Source organism: Lynx canadensis, chromosome A3 (genome assembly GCF_007474595.2).
Source record: "Lynx canadensis isolate LIC74 chromosome A3, mLynCan4.pri.v2, whole genome shotgun sequence".
Lineage (NCBI taxonomy): Eukaryota > Metazoa > Chordata > Mammalia > Carnivora > Felidae > Lynx > Lynx canadensis.
In genome coordinates, this window is record NC_044305.1 from 51,509,753 (window position 1) to 51,534,860 (window position 25,108).

The window sequence follows — 25,108 nt, forward strand, 5'->3', positions numbered from 1 at the left end:
CCCTAATCAAGAAACAGCACAATACTGTCACCACAAAGATCTCTTTCATATTATCTCTGATAGTCACACTCACCTTCTCCACACCTTGCCATCTCTTAGCCCTTGGGAACCACTAGTCTGTTTTTCATTTATGTCATTATAATTTGGAGAATGTTACTGCTATGGACTGAATGTTTGTGTCCCTCCAAAATTCATATGTTGAAAGCCTAATCCCAAATGTGATGGTATTTGGAGGTGGGACCTTTGGGAGGTAATTAGGATTAAATTAGGTCAAGAGAAGAGCATTAATCCCTCATTATGGGATTAACATCCTTTAAGAAGAGGAAGAGACACAGATCATTCTCTATCTGCCATGTGAGGATATAGCCAAAGGTAGCAAAATGTGGATGGCTCAGTCGGTTGAGCATCTGACTTTGGCTCAGGTCATGATCTCATGGTTCGTGAGTTCAAGCCCAGTGTCAGGCTCTGCTGACAGCTCAGAGCCTGGAGCCTGCTTCAGATTCTGTATCTCCCTCTCTGTCTGCTCCTCCCCAACTTAAGCTCTCTTTGTCTCTCAAAAATAAATAAACATTAAAAAAAAAAATTGTGGATCCTCACCAGACACTGGATCTGTTGGTACCTTGATCTTGAACTTCGCAGCCTCCAGACCCTTGGGAAATAAATATTTGTTGTTTAAGCCATACAGTCTATGATATTTTTGTCATAGCCAACCAAACTAAGACAGCTACATGGAATCATAATAGTATGTAACCTTTTAAAGGCTGGCTTTTTGTACTCAGCATAATATCGATCCAAGTTGTTAATATGTATCAACAGTGTGTAACTTTTTATTGCTGTCCATGGTATGGACATACCATAGTTTGTTTAACCATTCACCCAGTGAAGGTTCAGACATCATGTGTGAACATATGGAACTTTTCCTATGTGCTCACAATGCAACAGGCCTAAGGGGTATCTGAGAAGTGCCTGCCAAATGAATAAACAAGTGAACACAAGTCACAGCCTGTTTCTATGAGTATACAATGTCCTTAGGCAAACGATATATGGATATCCATGGATTCTCCATTATTCAAGCATATAAGGAGATGCTGAGTGAAAAGGGCTGTCTGTGCACCCTTGTATCCGAGTAAGGATCAGTAACTATGAGGCCACTGCAAAGTCAGGTGGTACTATTCACCCAAAAGGACTGCAAAGGGGAATCAGCTGGTCAATCACTTCTTTTCCAGCTATAAGCTAATAACAGAACAGAACACAGCTAAGAGAAATGCATGGTTATTTTTCCAAGAGGACATGGAGGTCATTTCAGGCCAAATAAACACCACTGCTTAAGTTCTATATCCAGGCATTTTGTTACTTTTAAACCATTTTTGGCACTTAATAATCTCTCTCTAAGAAATGCAAACAATCTTTTTAGATTGTGTTTGTAACAATGAGAAAAATATTTACCTAAATGCTTTTGATGGCACCTCAGTGGCATCAAAATAGTCTTTGAAACAGGGCAGGAGGCTGTTTAAAAAAAAAATACCCCAAAGCCAGTTTTGTCTGAATAGTGGGCCTGTTAGGTGGCTTCTGCTGAAGAACTAGGGTTTCCTGAGGCCCATGATTCCTTAAGGGTTCTTTCCAAAAGGTTCTATAACCTGACTATGGTCTATGGACTATGACTACGGTCTATGGGAGACCCTACAGAACATGTCTGAACCCTAAACATCCCTTAAATCCATCCGGAGTAGACAGACTCATATTTCCTACACTCAACATTTTTTGATCATCTACTGTGAGCGATCTACTGTGCTGTGTTTTTGTCCATTTGGGCTGCTATAACAAAATACCACAGACTGGGTGGCTTATAAACAGCAGAAATTTATTTCTGACAGTGTTAGAGGCTCAAAGTACAAGGTCAAGGTGCCAGCATGTTCAGGTTCTGGTAAGAGCCCTCCTCCCCTCTTCCTCATTCATATCCTCTCACCGGTGTTCTTACATGGTGGCTAGGGCTGGGGAGCTCTGTGAGACCTCTTTTTTAAGGGCACTAATCCCATTCATGAAGGCTCCACCCTCACGACCGAAGCACCTCCTAAAAGCCCCACCCACCAATACCATCACCTTTGGGGGTTAGGATTTTGGCATATGAATTTTGAGGGGACATGAATATTCAGACCACAGCAGGCAGGATCTAGGACCCTGGTGGAGTGCATGTAACAGTCTGTTAGATGCTAAACTACACACAACATATCTTATGTTACGCTGACCACTCCAGTGTTCAGTAAAGAGTGCTGCAGTGCTTCAGACCCTACCAGTCCAGCGAGCTCCATGATTTCAGCCCAAACTCCACCCCTGACATACTGCCTAGCCCGAGATACATAACTGACTGAGGGACATCACACAAAAATATTGTAGCTATAATCAGGAGCTCAAATACTTAAGTCCTAGATACAATCATGAGGATGGTTGCCAGAATTAAACACCAACTTTTTAATAACTGGCATTTTAAAATTAAAATTCTCTCAGATAGCAACAATTGAACTATGTGTATCACTACCAGATACGTAGCTCATCTATGTGGTTTTTAAAATTGAAGCTGAACATTTTGACCAAATGCTTCTAAAACACAGGACTTGAATACAGAAAAAAAAAGGCAGTGCTATTTACATGTTTTACGCCATTCCATAGACAGATGTGAAGATGTGGATGGCTAACCAAGCACTTGGCAATAACAACACCTAGAATGTAGCTTCTTCAACTTTAATCAAAGACTTCCATGTTGGGGTGCATGGGTGGCTCAGTCAGTTAAGTGTCTGACTTAAGCTCAGGTCATGATCTCGCGGTTCGTGAGTTTGAGTCCCAAGTCGGGCTCTGTGCTGACAGCTCACAGCCTGGAGCCTGCTTTGGATTCTGTGTTTCCCTCTCTCTTTGCCCCTCCTGGACTCATGTTCGCTAGCACTCTCAGTCTCTCTCTCTGTCTCTCCATCTCTCAAAAGTGAATAAACGTTAAAAAAAAAAGCAAAACAAAAAAGGCTTCCATGAATACTGGGGTATTCAAATTGTTGAGATAGCCTGGTTAAGTTACCATATGACGAAATGAATTATTTTCACTGTGATTCTCTATTCTACTTAAATGGAAAATTTAATCTGATTTTCCCCCTACTATTAAAAACACAACAATCGTGACATGCAAGTGAAGATAATGGAGCTGGAAAGTTCTTTCTCATTTCCCAGAGACCAGGACAAATGCACTGTGTTTTCTTTCAACAGTCAATGAGGAAAGAGACAAAGGTCGGCTGGCCAGAAAGGATACGGGAGTTGCAATTAACATAGCATTTTTCTTGTCTGTTAAAATTGTTTCCTAATTCTGAGTTGCACAAGCAAAAAGAGAGCATTTATTACAACAGGGGCAAGAGAGTGAGAAAGAAATAAGATGTGTTTTCAATTAACTTCAAAGAAGAAAGGTGTTGTTACCTGCCCGCACAGGTGCTGATTACTGATTACAATCAAAGCAGAGAAGAACATCTTTGGCTTTGTTACTGTACTTTAGAAAGAACTGAAGAGACTAAGTGAACACTGTTATCACCTACCAGGAGGAAAGAACAGACTTAAAGGACCTCCTGCTCATCCCAAGTACTCAGAGCAGTCCAGCAGAGATCCTGAGGCTGGGACTCCAGAAGACAAAGCTATTTGCATATGATTGTAACACCGTCTGAAATGAAATTCACCTAAAAGTTAGAGCTCTGTGCTGTTGAAGACAGAAGATTTAGAGCACCCCAAATGTTGTGATATTTGAAGAAGTGTATTTATATCCCTCTAAAGAAAAATGAGTGAAACAGTCTCTGGTTGAAAATTTCCAAGAAGCACACTAGCAGGCACACTTTCAGTCCTAAAATCAAAAAATACACTGTTTCCAGTGAAAGTGGGTGAGGTAAAAATTCTTTCTCTGGTGTCTGGAAGGGCCCTGGTTTTATTCTTGAAGCCCACAACAGAGGAGTCAACTACTCAGGAGCCATCAGGCAGACAGCTGCCTCAGGCTCTCCTCCACACCCTGAGGATTCTGTGGCACAAGACAGGTCCCAAAGGTGCTCTGCAGCTCAGAAATACTCTGCCTGCAACAGGCACAAATTGTCGCAAATTATAGTTCAGTTTCTCAATCTTAACAAATTTAATAAGTATTAACAACCTACATAGTGGAATACTTCTTGGGAAGTACTTCTCTCTGGACAATCTCTAGAAGTTTTCCAACGTTACCCAACCAACCCATCCACAAACTTCAGCATGTAGAGGACACAGGGAGCCTGGGGAAGATGCAGGAATGAGAACTCACAGTGTTCTCCCCTTTCTCCATGACACTCTTGTTGCATCCACACGACTCCTGAAACAGAATGCTACAGGCACCAGTGACAGTCACAACAAAGTTTATTGCAATGAGAGGCAAGGCCAACCAATCAGGACCAACACTGTTGATCAGAGTGCGGCCCCGAACAGCCGGGGTACAGAGTTTTTAAAGCCGATCACATAGTTTTATCATTACCTGGGAACAGAACAGAGAAACAGTTCCCAGATGAGTTGGAAACAGTTCCCAGATGAGTCAGAAACGGCTGCCGGATGAGGTGATTATTTTAGACTTTCTGCCCCTAAGTTGCAACCAGTGGATCTCCTTGACCTTGCCCCTGATGCTCTTTTCTGTGAACTTTTGTTTCCTTTGTTGGTGAAGCCTGATTTACAAGAGTAGATTTTCGAGAGTACCAAGCGTAATTTAAAAGAGTAAAGCAAGGCTGTTATCTCTTGACCTTCAGGGTCAGAACAAAGCTGTTATTTTTCAAGCTACAGTGTCAACACAAAGCTGTTAGCCCTACACTACAATTTAACCCTTACACTCTGATGCTGACAGGTCTACTTTATTAAGAGACATTCTGGACAACGTGCAGAGAAAAACCAACAGAGTTCAAGACAGTTCGTGACACCCTTCTCTCTTGGGTACAGATGTAACAGTGCTGACTTGCTGCCTGCATCCAGCCACCCTGTCTTTGCAGTAATGATGACACTCCCATCCCACAGAGCAACCCACTAGAGAAGGAAAGATACAAAACTAGATCTGGGAGGGGGAACACCAGAGTGGCTTAGTCAGCTGAGTGTCCGACTTCGGCTCAGGTCATGATCTCCTACTTTGTGAGTTCGAGCCCCACATCAGGCTCTGTGAGGACAGCTCAGAGCCTGGAGCCTGCTTCTGTCTCCCTGTTTCTTTCGAATTCTGTCTCCCTTTCTTTCTGCTGCTCACACTCCGCTCTCCTGCTCACACTCTGTCTCTCTCTCAAAAAATAAATGAACACTAAAAAAATTCAAAACTAGATCGGGAAAGTGGCAGAAGATGTGGCAACAAGGCAAAATCAGTAATAACCAAAAACTAACAAAGGACGTGAATGGGCAACCTCAGCTTCCGGAAGCCCCATGTGTATGGAAGTGTGAGCACTCTGAGACAGGATCACTGGGTTGCACTGTTTTGTTTGGCAAGTTGAATTTCTCCACCCCCATCAGCCCCTAAGCAACATAGCTTGTTACAGAACATTTATAAAAGGCACAGAAGACCCACTCATCTAGGAGACCTGCCATCTAGAGATAAGTACTGCAATATGTTGATCTCTATTCCTTGTAAAATACATATATACACATGATTTATTTACAGGGCAAGACTGTTGCATGGTGATTGTTCAGAATTATCTTTAATAGTATCAAACATACCTAGTACTGGACATAAAAAGACACAAACCTAAAAGGACATAAAGTTCTTTGGATGAATACTACTGCCCCTTTTCCCCTGCTTTCTGCTTATCCAAAACTTGCCCAGTCCTCAAATTTCTATTCAAGGTCTTCTCTAAGAAGCCTCCTGTGAGCATTCTAGCCTGTACTAAATTGTTTAGCATGTACAGTGCTCAAGTGGGTAAGATTTCAGTCGATTCCACATTGTGTTCTACACTGCAAAGATGGTTCTTCTCTCAAGAACACCATGAGCCCTTTAGTGTGAAAATTTCCATGGAGTCTTCATATCAAGCACCCTCTTAGTAGGCAATAATCAAAGTGGCCCTTTTGCGAAAAGTTGCTATACAACAGAGCTACGGAGGTGCTGGTAAGCCACCACCATCCCCAGAAACCCAAGACAACTCGGTGTAGCATCAGTATGTACTTCAGCATGACATTTTCTTGTCAGTAAAGAGAACTCTCTTAACAAGATATCATCACTGCGGTCTGAAACCTATAAGCTTTCTAACAAACTTTCTCTCGCTAGATCCCCATGGTTGCTCAGTAAGCAGAGTGTTTGGTCAATTGAAAAAACTTTCTTAAAATCCTCTTTCATAGGTTAGGCAATTTTTCTCTGATTTTTTAAACATCCTCACTGGAAAATGTCTCTGTAGCAGCTCCTCCATTATCCAAATCATTTCTCCCTGTTACTCGTATGGTGACCCACTAACACATATTCTCACCCCAAGCATCTTTTTAAAATGATACATTGTGTCCTGACCAAAATAGATGAATTTGAGAAAGCCTTTTATTTCAAATATAGAACAGTATTTTTAGCTAAGAGTGTTGACTAAAAGAATGTCCAGCTTACCAGGGAAATCCCTCAGTGAATCCATGGGCACCTTATATGGCTGGAGTGGCCATCAGCACCCAACTTTCTGGCTCTAAATTACATTCTTATTTTAGTTCTGACTCAGCTGGGATGTCTCACTGAACTGACCTTCAGTTAAGATGGGACAGGAAGTCAATGGGAGTTTTTACTCTGTGAATAAGCTTCACACGAGTGATAAGGTAAAAGAAAACCATGAGAATTTCAGTAAGGAAGGACAGAAAAAAACCCACACTGTACTCGAGGTAAAACAACCCTTTCAAACTTAAATCTACATCTTCCATTTTCAGTTGTTTTATTTATTTTTAACACAGAACATGTTTTCACGTATATTTTGTTACATTAAACATTTGAAAATATTGGACAGAATTAAACAGAAGAACTGAAAATTATTTGGCTAACTTTAAAAAGGTAATTCTTCTCTTTTAACTTCAAATTCTGTGAAGTTCACATAGAAAGACAAGGAACTGCTTTAGCTACCATGACTTACAGTTTCCCATATGTATAATCAAAAGATGTGGAAATGATCAGGAGGCCTGAGCACCTGGTGGTGTCATTGTAAGGCTACCGAGTACACGGGTTGAGCTTCAGTTTCTCCCAGGTGTCTTTGGCATGTTCCTCCTCTTTTTCTGCCTCCTGTCCTCAGCTCTTCTCTTTCCCCATGGAGCTTACTATTCTCTGTCACAGAATGAAGTCTGGGTTTTTGAAAGCAGTTTACAAGGTTAGGTAGGAAGCTTCATGTTCAGTTCCTTTACCTCTTCTCAAGGAGACATACTCTATGAATCCAGCAGTAATAACATAAAGGTATGATCATTATGACTGCAGACAGATTTCTCATTTCCTGATGGAAGATTACTGGAATATCTTTGGTGTGCTGATGATGGGAAAGTGCTTTCTCCGCAGCCTGCTGGCCCGGAGGCCTTTCAGCAGAGGGCGCTGGAGACACTGACTGGAGGAAAGGGTTTTGCATGCTGCTCCTGGCAAGCTCAGTAGGCAAGTGCGTGTGGGGGCAGGGCTTTCTCAGGTCCAGCCTCTGGCAGCACATACAGTTTCTTCAGTGCCCAGTTCACATGTGCATGGCAGCCAGAAGCAGTGAATGGCAAGCAGCTTTCCTGGTGGCAATGTCTGGTGGTTCTGCAGCAGTGGGGGCCTCTGGCTCCTGCAGCGTGTGGCAAGCCCACAGCACACTGACCACCCAGCCCTGCCTCTCCAACCACCACACTGCCCACCGCTCCCATTCTTAGCACTTCTGTAGTAGAGAGCCTTGTGGCACCCTGCAGGGAGAGTCTCCTACAAGTTCAGGTTTCTAGCAACATATGTTTCACTGCGGCAGCACCGTAGCAACTGCTCTGCTATTCCCATCCACCGTGAGTCCTGGGTGGGGAGGAGGGCTCTTCGCTGCTTAGAGGTGCTATTCCCACACTCTTAGCCTTCTCTCTGCTTCTTACTAGTCAACCTCTTACTACTGCAAACCTTTACTGGAGTTAATAACTCTTTTTATCTTTTTGTGAAACCTTCCTCCTTCAAATTACAGTAAAACCTTGGTTTGTGAGCATAATTCGTTCCAGAAACATGCTTGTAATCCAAAGCACTTGTATATCAAAGCAAATTTCAAGAACCACTGGTACAGTTGTGATCATGTGATGTTTGGCATCATGTACTTACTCGTATTGCAAGACATCACTCATTTATCAAGTTAAAATTTATTAGAAATGTTGGCTCTTGCAGAACACTTGCAGAACAAGTTACTTGCAATCCAAGGTTTTAGTATACTGTGTGGCTTTTTCTCTCCTGACTGGATCCAGACTGAACCACAGCTGATATGAGAGGCCAAAATCAGGACTCTTTAATTGATTGTTCTTAGACCTCATTGGGTCCTTTATCCAATATGAGGCATCTGTCTCACTTAAAACAACTGGATTTGTGTTTGAAACTAGAAAGGGAAGGGAGGCGTGGATTATAAAATGAAAAGTCCAGCATAATAAAATGGCCAGCTAGATAAGAATTCAAGACAGTCGACCTCACTCTTTGTGTCTCCAAGCCAGAGGCCACAAATGGACTCAAGGTTCAACTCAGGGCAAGAGTATATGGCACTCCCCTCCTCCCCCCCAACCTAGTACAGAGCAGAAATTCCTTCCTGTGATCACTCTCTTGTACCAGGGGCATGTCTGGGGACCAGTCAACCTGGGTTCTTATATTTTCACACTAGGTATTAACCCAGGAAAGAGGCAAACAAGGGACACACTTCTGTTTCAGTCTTCAAGGAACAAAAGAGGAGAATAAAGGAGCCTTTATTAACCTTTAGTAAGCTCTCACTTACTAAACATCTTCAAGACTGTAAGGAGGCTGATGATAAGAACTGCAAGCTTCCTGGGCACTTACTATGTACCAGAACACTTGGTTATGGGGTATTCTGTGCTACTTCATGTCAGTGCTATAAAAGTTTCCTTGGTCACAGCAATTCCTGTTTCCCTTCCTGTCATGACAGTCCTGGTGTGTAATAACTAAGCAGCAGCCTGCTTCCTAAACAGTCCCTCAATTTCAGAATACTTGTGGTGGAATGGACCATGCACACCACTTAGCAGTGACTTGCATTGCATCTCTGCAGGTATGGTCACACCAAAAGCCTGTTTGTGGGCACAGCCAGAAAGCACAGTTCCAGGAGAGCCTGAAAGTCAGCCCCTTGAGGGCTCCAAGGCCTATGCCAGGATTCTCAGCTTCATTTTCTGAGGAGAGATCAGGCAAAATCTAAAATGTGATATAGTAATATTCTAAACAACTTCTGTCATAAAAATGCACTTTTAAGGGATGATACATTATCTTATTATCTGTTCTGTTTCCTCTTCATCTACCTTCTTTCAGTCCCCATACATACAAAAGCTGAACTGACAAACTCTGAGTCACGAAACACGGCAGCAGCTGGCACGACAGGGAGCAGACCAGCCCTGTGGGCCTTCTTTCCCTTCCCTTTACAGACATCCTGGTGGCCGTCATCTGCCACCCTAAACAGGCTAGTGACAGACCAACTTCACAAGGGCTGTAGCTGTTCAGCCTGCTTTCCCTTCCCATTCTTGCAGGACTCTTTGAGGACACTGCTCCTCCCTCCTCCTTCTGGAGCATGGCCTCTACTTGCCACAAAGAGGCCAGAGCCACCATCCAGTTTCCACCCCAACTACAAACCTTCCAGAAATATTGTTTCTAAAGAACAACGTACAAGAAAAAAATCAGGGAAAAGGCTTGGGAGAGAAACAACACCACAGAGCTTGCAAAGACTATTTCAGTGACTTTTACCATTGAGGCTTACACACCTGCACAGGCTGGTGTGTGTGTTGTCTTCTAATATGTAATTGCTTAAATAATATTAAACAAAACTTAAACCTTCCTGACTATAGGGCATGGAGACTCCTTGCTCTAATCCTCTTATAAACAGAACTGACACCAAGGATTTTAGTTTAGGACAGCAAACGTGTACTGGGATGACAATGTCTATATAAATCTTTAACCATAGCAACGCATAAAACAGAATGATCTCTTCTCATGGCATAAATAAGGAAGCAAAATGTCATCAAAACTAACTTGGTACCAGGTCAAATTCTAAGCTGGAAAAATAGAGCAAAATACTTGAGTTCTTAAACAGCTTGGAATCTAGTAGGAAAGCAAATCAAATGATGAAATGCTGAGAATGGTCCACATAAACTAATAAAACCATATGGTCTGAATATAAGTAAAAGAGCTGTCTAGCCCTCAAGTGATTGTATCTGTGATGTTGCATCAAAAATCAATGATCTGCCTCTATTAAAAGTGGTAGTCATTTCTACTCTTCCACAGATAACGATATTTCAAACAAGTAGAGACAAATGATCACCATTATTTCAAGAGACAGTTTTATCCTTTTAGATAAAATTGCTCTGAAATAAAGGAAATAGTTCTGTATTGAAAGGATAAATGAAAAGCAAACATCAAATTAATCACTATGTTAATATGCTAGCAAAGGGGGGGTGCCTGGGTGGCTCAGTCAGTTAAGTGTCTGACTTCGGCTCAGGTCATGATTTCACAGTTGGTGGGTTCAAGCCCCGCGTCGGGCTCTGTGCTGACAGCTCAGAGCCTGGAGCCTGCTTTGATTCTGTGTCTCCCTCTCTCTTTGCCCCTCGCCTGCTCACACTCTGTCTCTCTCAAAAATAAATAAACATTAAAAAAAATTAAAAAAAAAGATGCTAGCAAAAGCAAAGGGACAGAAGAACAGTTAATATTTTAAAAGGACAAAATCCAAATTTTACACTGCTGTCATGATAAACATTTTAAGAGTCATATGGGATGCATGAAGGCTTTCAGGGACAGAGCGGGAAGGGATGAGGGGGAAAAATCACATGGCACAGTTCATTATCATGAGCACAAATACAATCAGTGCTCAATATTATAATGGCTCATAAAGCAATGTGTTTTCTCATCCAGATATCAATCTATATACTTGCTATGCAGGTACAGACTGCCTCTAGGTAAACTGCCTATATAAACACATATGAACAAGCCAGTTTACCTTCCCTTTTATTGAATGTTTCCATGTAAATGCAGACAGCTGGAGTCATTATCACACAGCCCAGAGGTCAGAACCCCAGGGGTCACACTTAGCTCTGTAGAAGCAGTTTCAGACAGGCCATGATCTACATTTTGGTTCTTTCGTAACATTTGCATTCCCTCTTATATTTTTCAAGACTCAAAAGGCACAGAAAGAAGCCAGAGGCTTTTCTGCAGCTCATTTACCATTCATTTGACCCTAAACATCATTTTGTGCCCTAAGGTCTGGCACTGCCTTGCAGAGAAAGAACAAACTGTCCTGAACCATGAGAATTCTGAGTACATGCTCCTTTGGGTATTCATTCTTGATTTTGCACATGTTAAGTGGCTCCAGCACTTAATTTTTAACAAGGTGTCTTTCAAGGAGAGACCATAGCAGAATTCCAACAAATTACTAACATAGGTACTCAGGAAGCAAAGAGAAACTAATGTTCAGCTTTGCTAACAGATGTGTCTTCCCAAATAGTAAAAATGGAAAGTGTCCAGTCATTTGATATTCAAAACGAAATACAATTCCTCCTTGAATAACTCTAAATCTGTTAATATCAAAACACCTTTTCTTTTTATCAATCATATTCAGTTGGCAAATGGAGAAACTCAAGCTCCTAAAAATAAGTGACTCGTAAAAGTCAATTACTAAGTGGTGATACCAGATATTGGATGTAGTCTCTGCTACCCCAGACTCTAAACTATAATGGCCCACAGTCCATGAGCCAAGCTCTTATTTTCAAAATAAATGTAAATTGTCCCACAGATGAAACAAATCTCTCTCTGCCATGGAGGTAAGAACAGTAAATGAGATGTTCAGTCCAATCTCTTTCGATACAAATTGAGAAAGGCTTAATAATTACCACAGGTAGACCTCCTTGGGTAAGGTAAGGGGCTCCTATCTCTTTCCACTCTCCTCCTCCCATCAACCTCCAAATTACACATACTAGAGCCACAAATGCTGAAATCCTGGTTGGTTTATGACACTGACAGGCAAGTGACTGACAGACTCTCGTTATAGATGTTGGGTAAGGCAAACTACTGATAAGCCCAGCAAGTGTTAAATTATAATGTGTTACACAGGAGGGAAAGGTTAAAATTGTGCCACTCATCATGATACATATCAAAAAATTATAAACTCCAATTACTGAAGATTTCAAACACATATTAAACTAGTGGGGAAAATAAAATGAATCCCCTCATATCCAGCTCAGTGCCAAAAGTTATTAAACCGTGACCAATTTGTTTTATCTATTCTTCAACCATAAAATATTTTGAAGCAAATTCCATACATCATATCATTTGATCCATAAATTCTTCAGCATATAACCATAATGTATATATTCAAGCTCTATTTTCCCCTACAGGGATGTAATATAGCATAGTAAATTGTGAAGGAGGCTCATTATAGAGATGCTTGAGTTCTACCTACTACTATTTCAAAATTACAGATTCTGGGGGCACCTGAGTGGCTCATTCTGTTGAGCATCTGACTCTTGATTTTGGTTCAGGTCATGATCCCTGGGTTGTGGGACTCGTAAGTGGGGGTAGACTGTCCTCCACTAGTTTTCAAATCATACTGAGACACCTCAGCAGCTGCCAAAGGACTAGGGGAAGGTTCAGGAAAAGAATCCGGTCTAGCCATCCCACCCCTTCCCTTCTCATCACTTCCACAGAGCATCACTGCTTTTGTTCTACACCACAGTGCCCAGGGAACTGTCTGGAAAAGATGATTTTTTTAAAAACCTTCTGACTGGAACTTCAACTTCTTTCTGAGATTTTCAGATACCTGTTTTTGTTTTTTTGGTCCATTCCTGTGAAAATCAGAAGCTCTAAAAACATTGACCAGTTTTCTGAAATGGTCTGATATTTCACCACTTCTATTATGAGTGAAAGTTAACTTACTGGTATATACCAGTTTTAACTGGTGACTGAGTAGATCAATCTCAGTCTTTAGTTCTCTCTATATAGCTCAGAAGACCACCCTAAGTTCATTCACAGAGAAGCATCTTTCCTGGAAACAATCTTGTAACTCCTTCTTTTTCCCTTCAAACATGGCTGAAACATTCCAAATGAGCAGCCTGCATGTAAGCTGTGGCCCAGTTCTAGGTCCATGCACAATCATACTCTTCTCCATAATACTATCATTTTTTTCATTTCTATAACTCCTAAACAGAATTTTGATAATAAAATGTACCATTTAATCTCAGTACCATTTGACAATGCCTTCTTTAAGTTTTTATAATAGCAGATGGCAATACAAAGATGTACAAAGGTGACAGCAGTAATCTGCTAAATTGCAGAATCGGTTACAGTGGCCACAAAACCTATCAAAATCCAACAGACGTGTTCCCAAAGAAGACAATCAGGTGGCCAACAAACATATGAAAAGATGCTCAATCTCACTACACATCAGGGAAATGCAAATCAAAACCACTTGTGATATCACTTCATACCAGTCAGAACATCAGTTATTAAAAAGACAAGAGGATAGGGCACCTGGGTGGCTCAGTGGATTAAAGCCCCATGTCAGGCTCTGTGCTGACAGTTCAGAGCCTGGGGCCTGCTTCAGATTCTGTGTCTCCCCCACCCCTCTCTGCCCCTCCCCTGCTCTCTCTGTCTCTCTCTCCCAAAAATAAATAAATATTAAAAACAAAAAAGAAGACAAGAGGAGCCCCTGTCTGGCTCTGTCAGAAGAGCATGCAACTCTTGATCTCAGGGTCATGAGTTCGAGCCCCACATTGGGTGTAGAGATTACTTAAACGAATAAATAAACACAACAAGAAATAACAATTGTTACTGTTAACAAGAAAAAAATAACAAGAAAAAACACAACAAGAAATAACAATTGTTGGCAAAGATGTGGAGAAAAGGGAACTCTCATGCATTGTTGGTGGGAATGTAAACTGGTGCAGTCATTACAGGAAACAATATGGAGGTTCCTCAAAAAACACCAAATGACTTAGGAATTCCACTACTGGGTATTCGCCCAAAGAAAACAAAACATTAGTTTAAAAAACATATATATGCATCCCTATGTTTACTGCAGCACTATTTATAATAAGTAAGATACGGACACAACCTAAGTGCCCATGATAGATGAATGATAAAAAATGTGGTATGAGCAAGCAATTTTTTTTTATGTTTACTTATTTATTTTGAGGGAGACAGAGACAGTGCAAGTTGGGGAGGGGCAGAGAGGGAGGGAGAGAGACAGAATCCCAAGCAGACTCTGTGCTGCCTGTGCAGAGCCTGACATGGGGCTCAAACCCATAAAACTGCAAGATCATGACCTGAGCTGAAACCAAGAGTCAGATGCTTAACCGACTGAGCCACCCACGTGCCTCAAGCATGTAACTCTTGATTTCAAGGTTGTAAGTTTAAGCCTCATGCTGGAGGTAGAGTTTACTTAAAAAAAAAAAAGAGAGAGAGATGTTGTATGATATTTATAATGAAATATTATTCAGCTATTAAAAGAATGAAATCTTGCCATTTGTGATAACATGGATGAACCTACAGTGTATTTGCTATGTAAAGTAAGGCAGAAAAGATAAATACCATGTAATTTCACTTATAGTGGAACCTAAAAAACAAACAATAAAAAACAGAAACAGACTACATAAATACAGAGAACAAAATGATGGTTGCTAGAGGAGAGGAGAGAGGGGAATGGGTGAAATAAGTGAAGGGAATTAAGAGGTACAAACACCCAGTTATAAAATACATCACAGAGATGAAAAGTACAGCATAGGGGATATAATCAATAATACTGTAATAACATTGTATTCTGACAGATGGTGACTACTCTTAATGTGGTGAGCATTTGGTTATGTTATATGATTGTTGAATCAGTGCGTCATACATCTGAACTCCTACGATATCTTGTATACTGACTGTACTTCATACAAAAACATTGTTCATTTATTTTAAGAGAGAGAGAGGAGAGAGAGAGAGAGAGAGAGCACATATGAGCAGGGGAGGGTCAGAGAGAGAACGAGACAGAGGATAGGAAGCAGGCTCCACGCGGACAGCAGAGAGCCCCCAACGCGGGGCTCAAACTTATGAACTGTGAGATCATGACATGAGCCGAAGTCAGCCCAACTGACTGAGACCAGGTGCCCACAGAAACATTTTTTGTTTGTTGTTGTTTATTTATTTTTTTTTTTTTTTTTTTCAACGTTTATTTATTTTTGGGACAGAGAGAGACAGAGCATGAACGGGGGAGGGTCAGAGAGAGAGGGAGACACAGAATTGGAACAGGCTCCAGCTCCGAGCATCACCCAGAGCCTTGACGCTGGGCTCGAACTCCCGGACCGGAGATCGTGACCTGGCTGAAGTCGGACCGCTTAACCGACTTGCGCCACCCCGGCGCCCCTTGTTTTGTTTTAAAGCATAAAACAACAGTCATGTTTTTAAAAGCCTCACTTATGTCTTGTAATGGCTTCATATTTAGTTTGGAAAGAAAAACCAAAATATTCTACTCTGATTTTACAATCTCTTCAATGAATGACCTAATACAATGCTCTCATAGTTCATTGCATTTATTCACAAATATTAACTGAACATCTAGTAGTTTAACATTTATTTATTTTGAGAAACAGCGTGAGCAGTGGAGGGGCAGAGAGAGAGGGAGACACAGAAACCGAAGCAGGCTCAGGCTCTAGGCTGTCAGCACAGAGCTGGATGTGGGCCTGAACTCACAAACCGCAGATTGTGACATGAACTGAGTTGGACACTTAACCGACTCAGCCACCCAGGCACCCCTGAACATCTAGTAGTTTAAATTGTGCTAGTCACAAAGTGAGTTAGAAACTACTCCCAGCCTGGATCTGACAGTTACCTTTATATAGATGGTATCTGACACCATGAATACTGAAGAGCTTTTGGAAACACTAGCAAGGGCAACAACAAATGAGAAATCGAAAAGAAGCAGTAACTAGTAGGAAAACTAAGAAAAGGCAGCATTGGGGAGATGAACGAAGGAGAAAGTTTTAAGAAGGAAGTATTACTGCTATACAAATTCAAAAAGAAGTAAAGGCAAAGTAACTTGATTTATAGTGACAGCCTTGGGATTGTGAGGTGGGCCTCCCTCCCACGACAGACACTTACTTCCTCCCTGCCAGCTAGCAGTACAGCGAAGAGACTCACTACTTACTACGATGTATGAGAGGGATGATCGGATAAAGGCTGCTGCCAGAGAGGGAAAACGTAACCTAAGGAATGGCTCTGGATCAGTGATGTGTGACCATGAGGTCTAGGTGACCAAGCTGATAGGAGGGAATACAAGGAACCACAAAGTTGACAACAAGCTACCATGATTTTCATTTATTCCTACAATTCAGTGAACTTTTATGAGTATTACGTAGAAACCGCTGTGAAGGAAAAAAATGGGGGGGGGGGGGACAAATCCCTAACAAATGATCAATGCACAGCTTTGCCTTCAAGCATCTTAGTTTAGCAAAGAAGCCTAGATGCATGTACACTGACAGTGACATAAGCTAGACTGTACCTATGGGATAGTGGGGCACATGGCACCGGGTGGGCAGGGTGACGAGAAGCAGGCAGGCTTGGGGATGAAGAATTCTGCTCTCCTGCAGTCCTTGCCCTTCACTGATTGTGCAAAGGCAGGATTAAGCAGAGAACACATGAAAATGTCTAATAGCACTAGCTTCATACAAGTTCGACATGCTACTTTCTTTCATGGATTCCCTCTGTCTTCATTCAACAAACAATTAAAGCAGTGAGTGGAGCGTGAAATCGGGGATGGCACAGCAGGATGGGAAAGAAAACATGGAAGGCAGGCATAGTGCTTCATTCATTCACAAAGGTACAAGCAGATCTCGATGGACAGGGCCAATGACGATATGAGATGATTCAGAGACATATATATAAGGATTGTGAATGAAGAGAAACAGAGGGCTGATTTTAAACATTTAACATTTGACTGACTTGGTGTTCTTATTCGTTATGCATCATACACAACTGGTCCTGAGTACCCTGACTTCATTCTTTCCAGGTTCCCCAGCTGAGTTAAGTGGCACAGTCCACCCCTTTGTGGCAGGCAGCCCAGAGGATAACCCTGGAGACCCCGCCTCTTGGAACTGACAAAGATTCTCTCCTTGATGAACTCCAACCATGCTCTTTTAAGCTCTTTCTTACTGGGCCCTGACTTTTGAGTTTCCACAGCCAGAATCAGAGTAACTTAACCTCCCACCCTTGAGATCTACTCAGCTCTCTCCAACTAACAAGGTTCTTCATCCTCCATTCATTCCCCAGATGAGTCTGTTCCCCTGACCTGCCTTCATCAATATTTCTCTTAGGTCAGTGTGACTGTAACCTCCCACCCTTGAGATCTGCTCAATCTCTCCAACTAATTAAATTCCTCATCCTCTACTGTGGAGAAGTGGATAAGTACACCAAAGATGGCTGATTGGACTAAACAAACTCTGGTTTCTAGCTTAGAGACCCCTCCTCCGGTTTCTTCTTCCTTTGTTTGCTGTGCACGCGAAAACCTCCACAGATATGGAGGCTGTCGGCTATAAATTACCCTCCCCCACTTGCATTCCGGGCTCAGATTCTTTGGAGAAAGTCTCCTCTGAGCCCGCCGGTGTACAATAAATCTCCAATCCACCAAGATATCCGAGTGCCGCTTGTTTTTTCCGCCAGCGTTCCAGCCTGGTTCCCTAACACTACCACCCCCCAGGTGATGTCTGCTCACCTGGCCTGCCTTTAGCAAGAATCCTGTTAGGTCAGTTTTGCCAGAATGCCCCCTTACCTCTGATGTTTCTTCTCAGTAATTCTCCATCCACTGACCCCTACTCTGCTCCCTGGCTATAAACCCACTTTTCCTTGGTGTACTTGGAGTTCAGCCCTCATCAATCTCCCCCACCAGGAAGACCCACTGCAGTGGTCCCTATATCTATCTTGATCCTGAATAGTCTGCCTTATGTTTTGTAATAGGTGTCACTGGATGTGTTTTTCTTTTTTTAAAAATTTTAAAATGTTTTATTCATTTTTGAGGAGCGGGGAGGCAGAGAGGAGAGCAAGAGACACAGAATCCAAAGCAGCCTCCAGGCTCTGAGCTATCAGCACAGACCGGGATGCAGGGCCCAAATCCACAAACCGTGAGATCATGACCTGAGAAGTCAGATGCTTAACCAACTGGGTGCCCCATTTTTCTTTAATAGTAGTCACACTTTTGCATAATCCCCTGTTCTTCAGTGTAGACTGGACTACTAACTTGCTTTTAATGAAGGCATTACAGCAAAAACTGGTAAGTCACTTCCAAGGATTTGTCTATATAAAGACTGTGGCTGCCATTCTTGAGCTCTCTCCCTCTCATCCATTTGAGTCTTGAGAAGACTACAGCCCTGACTGAAAGCTCAACAGCAATACCACAAAAGATCCTGAGCTGAATTCGATGAACTAAGATGCATCTGGACTCCGTGCTCACAGAAACTGTGGGATAACAAAGATTCACTGTTTTAAAGCCTCTAGTCAGTAAATCCGTACCCACAGGCCAAATGTGGCTCACCTGTCTGCTTTTGTAGGTGAAGTTTTATTGTAACACAAAGAGCTACACTCATTCATTTACACATCTTCTACAGCAGTGTTCATACTACAACCAGCAGAGTTGAGTAGCTGTGGCACAGAACGTATAGTGTGCAAAACCTAAAATTATCTGGCCCTTTACAAAAAAGTATGCCGACATCCAGGTGCCCTTAAGTTAGAGGTGATTGTTATTCAGTATAGGTAGCTAATGCACTCTGATCCTTTTTAAATGTTTATTTATTTTTGAGAGAGAGAGAGAGAGAGGGAGCACGAGTGGGGGAAAAGCAGAGAAAGAGGGAGATAAGAATCCGAAGCAGGCTCCAGGCTCTGAGCTGTCAGCATAGGGTCTGACACAAGGCTCGAACCCACAAGCTGTGAGATCATGACCTGAGGCTGAAGTTGGACGCTTAACCGACTGAGCCATCCAGGCGCCCCCAATGCACTCTGATCCTATAGCATCATGCCATTCCTCCAGCTATCTTTAATTGTCTCTGTGTGTCTGGTTTTCCACCATATACAAAGTTCCATGTTAGCAGATAATGAATGGTTTGATCAACTTCATATCCCCATTTCCCTAGCACAGAGTCAGACCTAATAAATGTAGACTGAACCAAGAATGCCTAGACAAATACATTTTACCTACTAACATGGGAAACTCACAACCTAGCAATATATCCTTTAAATAAAGAACATTATAGGGGCATCTGGATGGCTCAGTCGGTTGAGCGTCTGACTTCAGCTCAGGTCATGATCTCACAGTTTGTGAGTTCAAGCCCCAAATCGGGACTTGTGCTGACAGTTCAGAGCATGGAGCCTGCTTCTGATTCTGTATCTCCTCCTCCTCTCTGCTCTTCTCCCACGCCGTGCTCTCTCATCTCTCAGAGGATAAACTTAAAAAAGAAAGAAAGAAGAAGAAAGAAAGAAAGAATAAAGAAGAAAGAAAGAAAGAAAGAAAGAAAAACTTATATTAAGAAGAACCAAAAACTACAAAGGGTGCTAAAAAAGAGCTACTATTTCAGTTGAATCCATTTTAAAAGCATTTGGGTGCTGTCACAGAAACAATGATTCTAGATCCAGGAAAACTGTTATCTTTTAAACTAGCTACACTTTTTAAAACCTCATGTTTAAAATACCTGTCGTCCAGGTATGCTGTTTTGAAGGGACACATGCACCCCCATGTTTACAGCAGCACTATCAACATAGCCAAAGTATGGAAGAGCCCAAATGTCCACCAATGGAATGAATGGATAGAGGAAGGTGGTATATTAGGACAATGAGTATTACCCGGCAATCATAAAGAATTAAATCTTGCCATTTTGTAACTATGTGGGTGGACTAGAGGGTATTTTGCTAAGTGAAATTAGTCAGAAAAAGACAATATATGACTTCACTCATATGAGGACTTTAAGACACAGAACAGATGAATAAGGGAAGGGAAGCAGAAATAATATAAAAACAGGAAGGGGGATAAAACATAAGAGACTCATAAATATGGAGAACAACTGAGCGTTAGTGGAGGGGTTGTGGAAGGGGGGATGGGCTAAATGGGTAAGGGGCACTAAGGAATCTACTCCTGAAATCATTGCTTCACTATATACTAAGTAATTTGGATGTAAATTTTTTTTTTTTTTAAATTTTTTTTCAACGTTTTTATTTATTTTTGGGACAGAGAGAGACAGAGCATGAACGGGGGAGGGGCAGAGAGAGAGGGAGACACAGAACCGGAAACAGGCTCCAGGCTCCGAGCCGTCCAGCCCAGAGCCTGACGCGGGGCTCGAACTCACGGACCGCGAGATCGTGACCTGGCTGAAGTCGGACGCTTAACCGACTGCGCCACCCAGGCGCCCCTGGATGTAAATTTTAAAAAATAAAAAATAAAGTTAAATTACAAATAAAAAAAATAAAATAAAATACTTGTATGTCAGTTTATATCAGATACTCCCAAGATTGTTGTTATTAGTTCTAACCATGAAATAACAATATATCTTCCAGCACTTGGAAATATTATTGAAATTTTCCAAAACACTGTAGAATTTCAGTTTTGTTCCAACAAATTCTGTATGTCAGAATTAAAACTAAAGTTGGCAGCAGAAACTGTCAACATAAGTCAACATCCTACACGCAATGATTCATTGTAGCTTCCTATCTCAGTCTGGTTCCCTTCACACTCTGGCTGCCAGAGGCAGGAGTACAATATTGTTGGCAAGATAAAAACTTGGATATTTTTATGATGTTCAATTTTAATTTTAAGGAATATATTCATTATGGGGCACCTGGCTGGCTCAGCTGGTAGAACACGTGACTCTCAATCTCAGGACTGTGAATTCAAGCCCCACGTGGGCATGGAGCCTACTTTAAAAAAAAAAAAAAAAGGAATATATTCATTATGACATACAAATGTAGTATTTTTAGCTTTTTAAAACCTGGATATTTTCTCTGACAAATATCTGTGAAAAGGAGGCATAAAAATTTCTATTTTTGTTTTGATCTTATTACTTACAGGCGAGCACAGGAGGTTAATGTTTACTTTCACGTCAATGGTAAATTTTTAACTTTAAGATATGATCACGTATATTCAAAACTTCCACATAAGAAACCTTACCCTAAAACCTAAATGAAGCCTAAGTTCTGTGGTTAAGAGCTCACACTTGAACACAAGACACAAATGGGTACAGCCCTGGGTTCAAATCCCAATTGCCCAAATTACAAATCATGTGTCTCTAAGAGTCCTTTCCCTTCTCTGTGAAAAGGGGAAATACTCTGCACCTCACAGGATTATTGTGAAGATTCACTGAGGCTGTGACGCACTTACCACATAGCCAGAAAAGCACTAAATGAAAGGCCATGATGGTTTTTAAAAATAATTAATGAGTTTATATGAGACATATGTATTAATAATCTTACTGTGGGTTTGGGAAAGATTTTAAATAGGACACAGAAAAGTTACAAACTTCAAAAACAAAAAATCAATAAAGTATCAAAAAAACCCTTTTGCTTTTCAAAAGACACTTACAAAAATGGAGGACAAGCCACACAGTGGGAGGAGACATTTGCAAAATATGTATCTGACAAGACTTGTATGTAGAATATATAAACACTGTGAAACTTAATACCAGTAAGAAATACCCCAATAAAGATAGGCAAAAAACTGAACGTTTTGCCAAAGATACATAGATTGCAAATAAGCACATGAACATATACTCAACTACATGAGTCATTAGGAAAATGCAAATTAAAGCCACAACGGACACCACTACACACCCCCAAAATGGCTAAAATTTAAAAAAAAATTATGAAACCAAGTTTGGTGAGGATGTGGAGAAAACAGAACCCTCAACCACTGTTGGTGGAAATGGGTACAATCTCTTTGGAAAGCAGTTTAGATATTTCTCAAAAAATGTAATATACATAACCTACCTAACAACCAGTCATTCTACCCAAGAGAAATGAAAGAATATGTCCTTACAAGGACTTGTACAAGAATGTTCACAGCAGCTTTATTTGTAATAGCCCCAAACTGGAACCAACTCAAATGTCAACCAGCAAGCAACTGTCTAAACAGATTATAACTTACCCATAGAATGGAACATCACTCAAAGACACAATGGAAGGGACTGCTGATACAGGCAATAACATGGATGGATCTCAAAATAAGTATGCTGAGTTAAAAAACCAAATCAAAACAAAGAGCACATTATCGTATGATTCTATTCACCTGAAATTCTTAAAAATCTAAAGTAATCTAGAATGACAAAAAGCAGATCAAAGTACCTGGGGATGCAGGGAAGGGAGAGAGAGGGAAGCTCTGGGATGATGAGTGTGCTCATTATTTTGACTGTGGTAAAAATATCACTGTGTTTACTTGTCAAAATTGATCAAACTGCACATTAAAATTGTGCACTTCATTGAGGTTCATTAGTTCAACCTCAACAAAGCTGTTTCTTAAAAAACTGCACACGAGATTGATTTTTAATCTTTATATACACTCTACGAACAGACTGCTACTGTGGATTGAATTCTGTCTCCTGAAAGATACGTTGATGGGGTGCTTGGGGGCTGTCAGTTAAGCGTCCAATTCTTGATTTTGGCTCAGATTATGATCTAACAGTTTGTGAGTTTGAGCCCCCATGTTGGGCTCCATGCTGACAGTTAGGAGCCTGCTTGGGATTCTCTCTCTCTCTCTCCCCCCCCCCCCCGCCCTCCCTAGTAAACTCTCTCTTTCTCTTTCTCTCAAAAATAAGTAAACTGTAAAAAGATACAATCACATGCTAACTCCTGGTACCCTGAATAGGACCTTATTTGGAAATAGAGTCTTTGCAGATATAGTTAAGATACAATTAAGATGATTGGTGTACTTACACAAAGAGGAGAGGAGACACAGAGATATGACACACCCATGGGGAGAACACTGTGTGAAGACATGGACATATGGAGAAGACAGCCATGTTATAAAAGAGGCAGAGATTAGAGTGATGCCATCTACAAGCCAACAGTAAGTAAGCAACGCCAGCAAATGCCAGAAGCTAGAAGAGGATTCTCTCTTTCAGGTTTCAGAGGGAATGTGGTCCTGCTGACACACTGATTTCTGACTTCTAGTCTTCAGAACTGTGAGACAGTAAACCTGCCGTTTGAAGCCACCCAGTTTGTGAAACAGCTCTAGGAAACCAACATGGCCTTAAAAGACTTAAGGAGTCGTATATTATTTGAAAACATATTCAGTATTTACTTCTAAAAGCAGGTATTCTTTTTTTTAATTTTTTTTTACATTTATTTATTTTTGAGAGAGACAGAGAGTGAGTGAGCAAGCACAAGCGGGGGAGGGGCAGAGAGAGGAGACACAAGCCGAAGCAGGCCCCAAGCTCCGAGCTGTCAGCACCTGAGCCAAAGTCGGATACTGAGCCACCCAGGCGCCCCAGGTATTCTTTTTGTTGTTGTTGTTTATTTATTTTTGAGAGAAAGAGCACGTGCACAGGAGAGAGAGAGAGAGAGAGAGGAGAGGGAGAAAGCATGCACATGAACGGGGTGGGGTGCAGAGAGAGAGAGAGAGAGAGAGAGTTTCCAAAGCTTGCTCCACACTGTTAGAGCAGAGTTGATGTAGGGCTCCAAATCAAGAACCATGAGATCATGACTACAGCCAAAATCAAGAGTTGGACACTCAACTGAGCCATTCAGGCACCCCTAAAAGTAGATATTCTATAAAAGAATATTCACGTTTCAAAACTTGTTATTTTTTTAAACAAGCAAGTGAGAGAGAATGCGAGCATGAGCAGGGGAGAGGAGCAGAGAGAATCTCAAGCAGACTCTGGGTGAAATAAAAAGTCAGCTGCTCAATCTACAAGCTACCCAGGCACCCCTCAAAGCCTGTTTTAATCACAGAATTAAACTGGGTCTCACAGATACACAATAAGTGGTTATGTTTTCAAAATGTATATTTTTATATGCAAATATATACAAAATAAGTAATATGGTTTCACTTTAATAGCATCTATCCAAATAATGTAGGTAAAGTGCAATTATTAGTCAACTGCTATTTTTTTTTGTTTTTATAAGTGATTTATAACTGATACTTTAAGGTTTTATGTGTATTTTTGAAGCTATAGGAAAGCAATTATGATGATTAAAATGTTGGCATTTAATTGTGATAGCAAATCATTGAGAAAATTTTATGTTTATTGACAACAAATTCACAAACTGATTCTGAAGTTGAGGTTCATTCCTAAATGTCTCTTAGCTGTACAGAGAAACAGAAAAGGGATCCTTATCTAAAGACTTTTCACTTTTTAATTATTCCTTTCACTAACATTGCTATTTTTAACTTCAGCATATAGTCTCTAAACTATATAGAAATATTTTAGGTGATAAAGAGGAAAATATATTCCCCTTTAGAAAATAAGTTTCCCCAAACTACTGAAAAACAAAATGACCATGATCTTTTTGACCATGATGCTTTGGAAGATATAAGAGATACCTCTAAGCCTGTTTAGTTTCTAATTTCTTCACTCATCAAGTGAGGAATAGATACTGGACAGTGATGACCTCCTAGGTACTATGGTAGATGCTAGGGATGCAACAGAAATAAGGCCAGGCCTCTGGCTTTGGAGAATCCTCTATTAACGGCGAGGAGCACAGGAGAGGGACAGGTAAAGTGAGCAGGATGAGGAGGGGTATGCCTGTAAAGCCAATTATTACAATATAAATACTTGTGGATTATACTATTTTAGAAACATTCATATAATTGAGATATGTGATACTGTAGAAGTTTGAAGAAGCCAACCTAACCTGTTGGTTTGATATATTTGTATATTGTGGTATCATTGCTAAGGTAGCTTTAGCTAACATCTTTACCATGGCACATAATTATCATTTCCTTTTTGTGTTGAGAAC

At 41.1% G+C, this 25,108-nt stretch overlaps 1 protein-coding gene across 9 annotated transcripts in view; it reads right to left on the reverse strand.

Annotated features, from left to right (window-relative positions):
• LIMS1 (LIM zinc finger domain containing 1) overlaps positions 1–25,108 on the reverse strand; it is a 157,011-nt gene that overhangs the window by 36,063 nt on the left and 95,840 nt on the right. The window contains exon 1 of one of the 9 annotated variants that reach the window (XM_030310279.1): positions 598–620. The exons of the other annotated variants lie outside the window; for them this stretch is intronic. The gene's annotated coding sequence lies outside the window, so the exon portion shown is untranslated. Of the gene's footprint in view, positions 1–597; positions 621–25,108 lie in introns of those variants that run through there. 9 annotated transcript variants of the gene reach the window in all.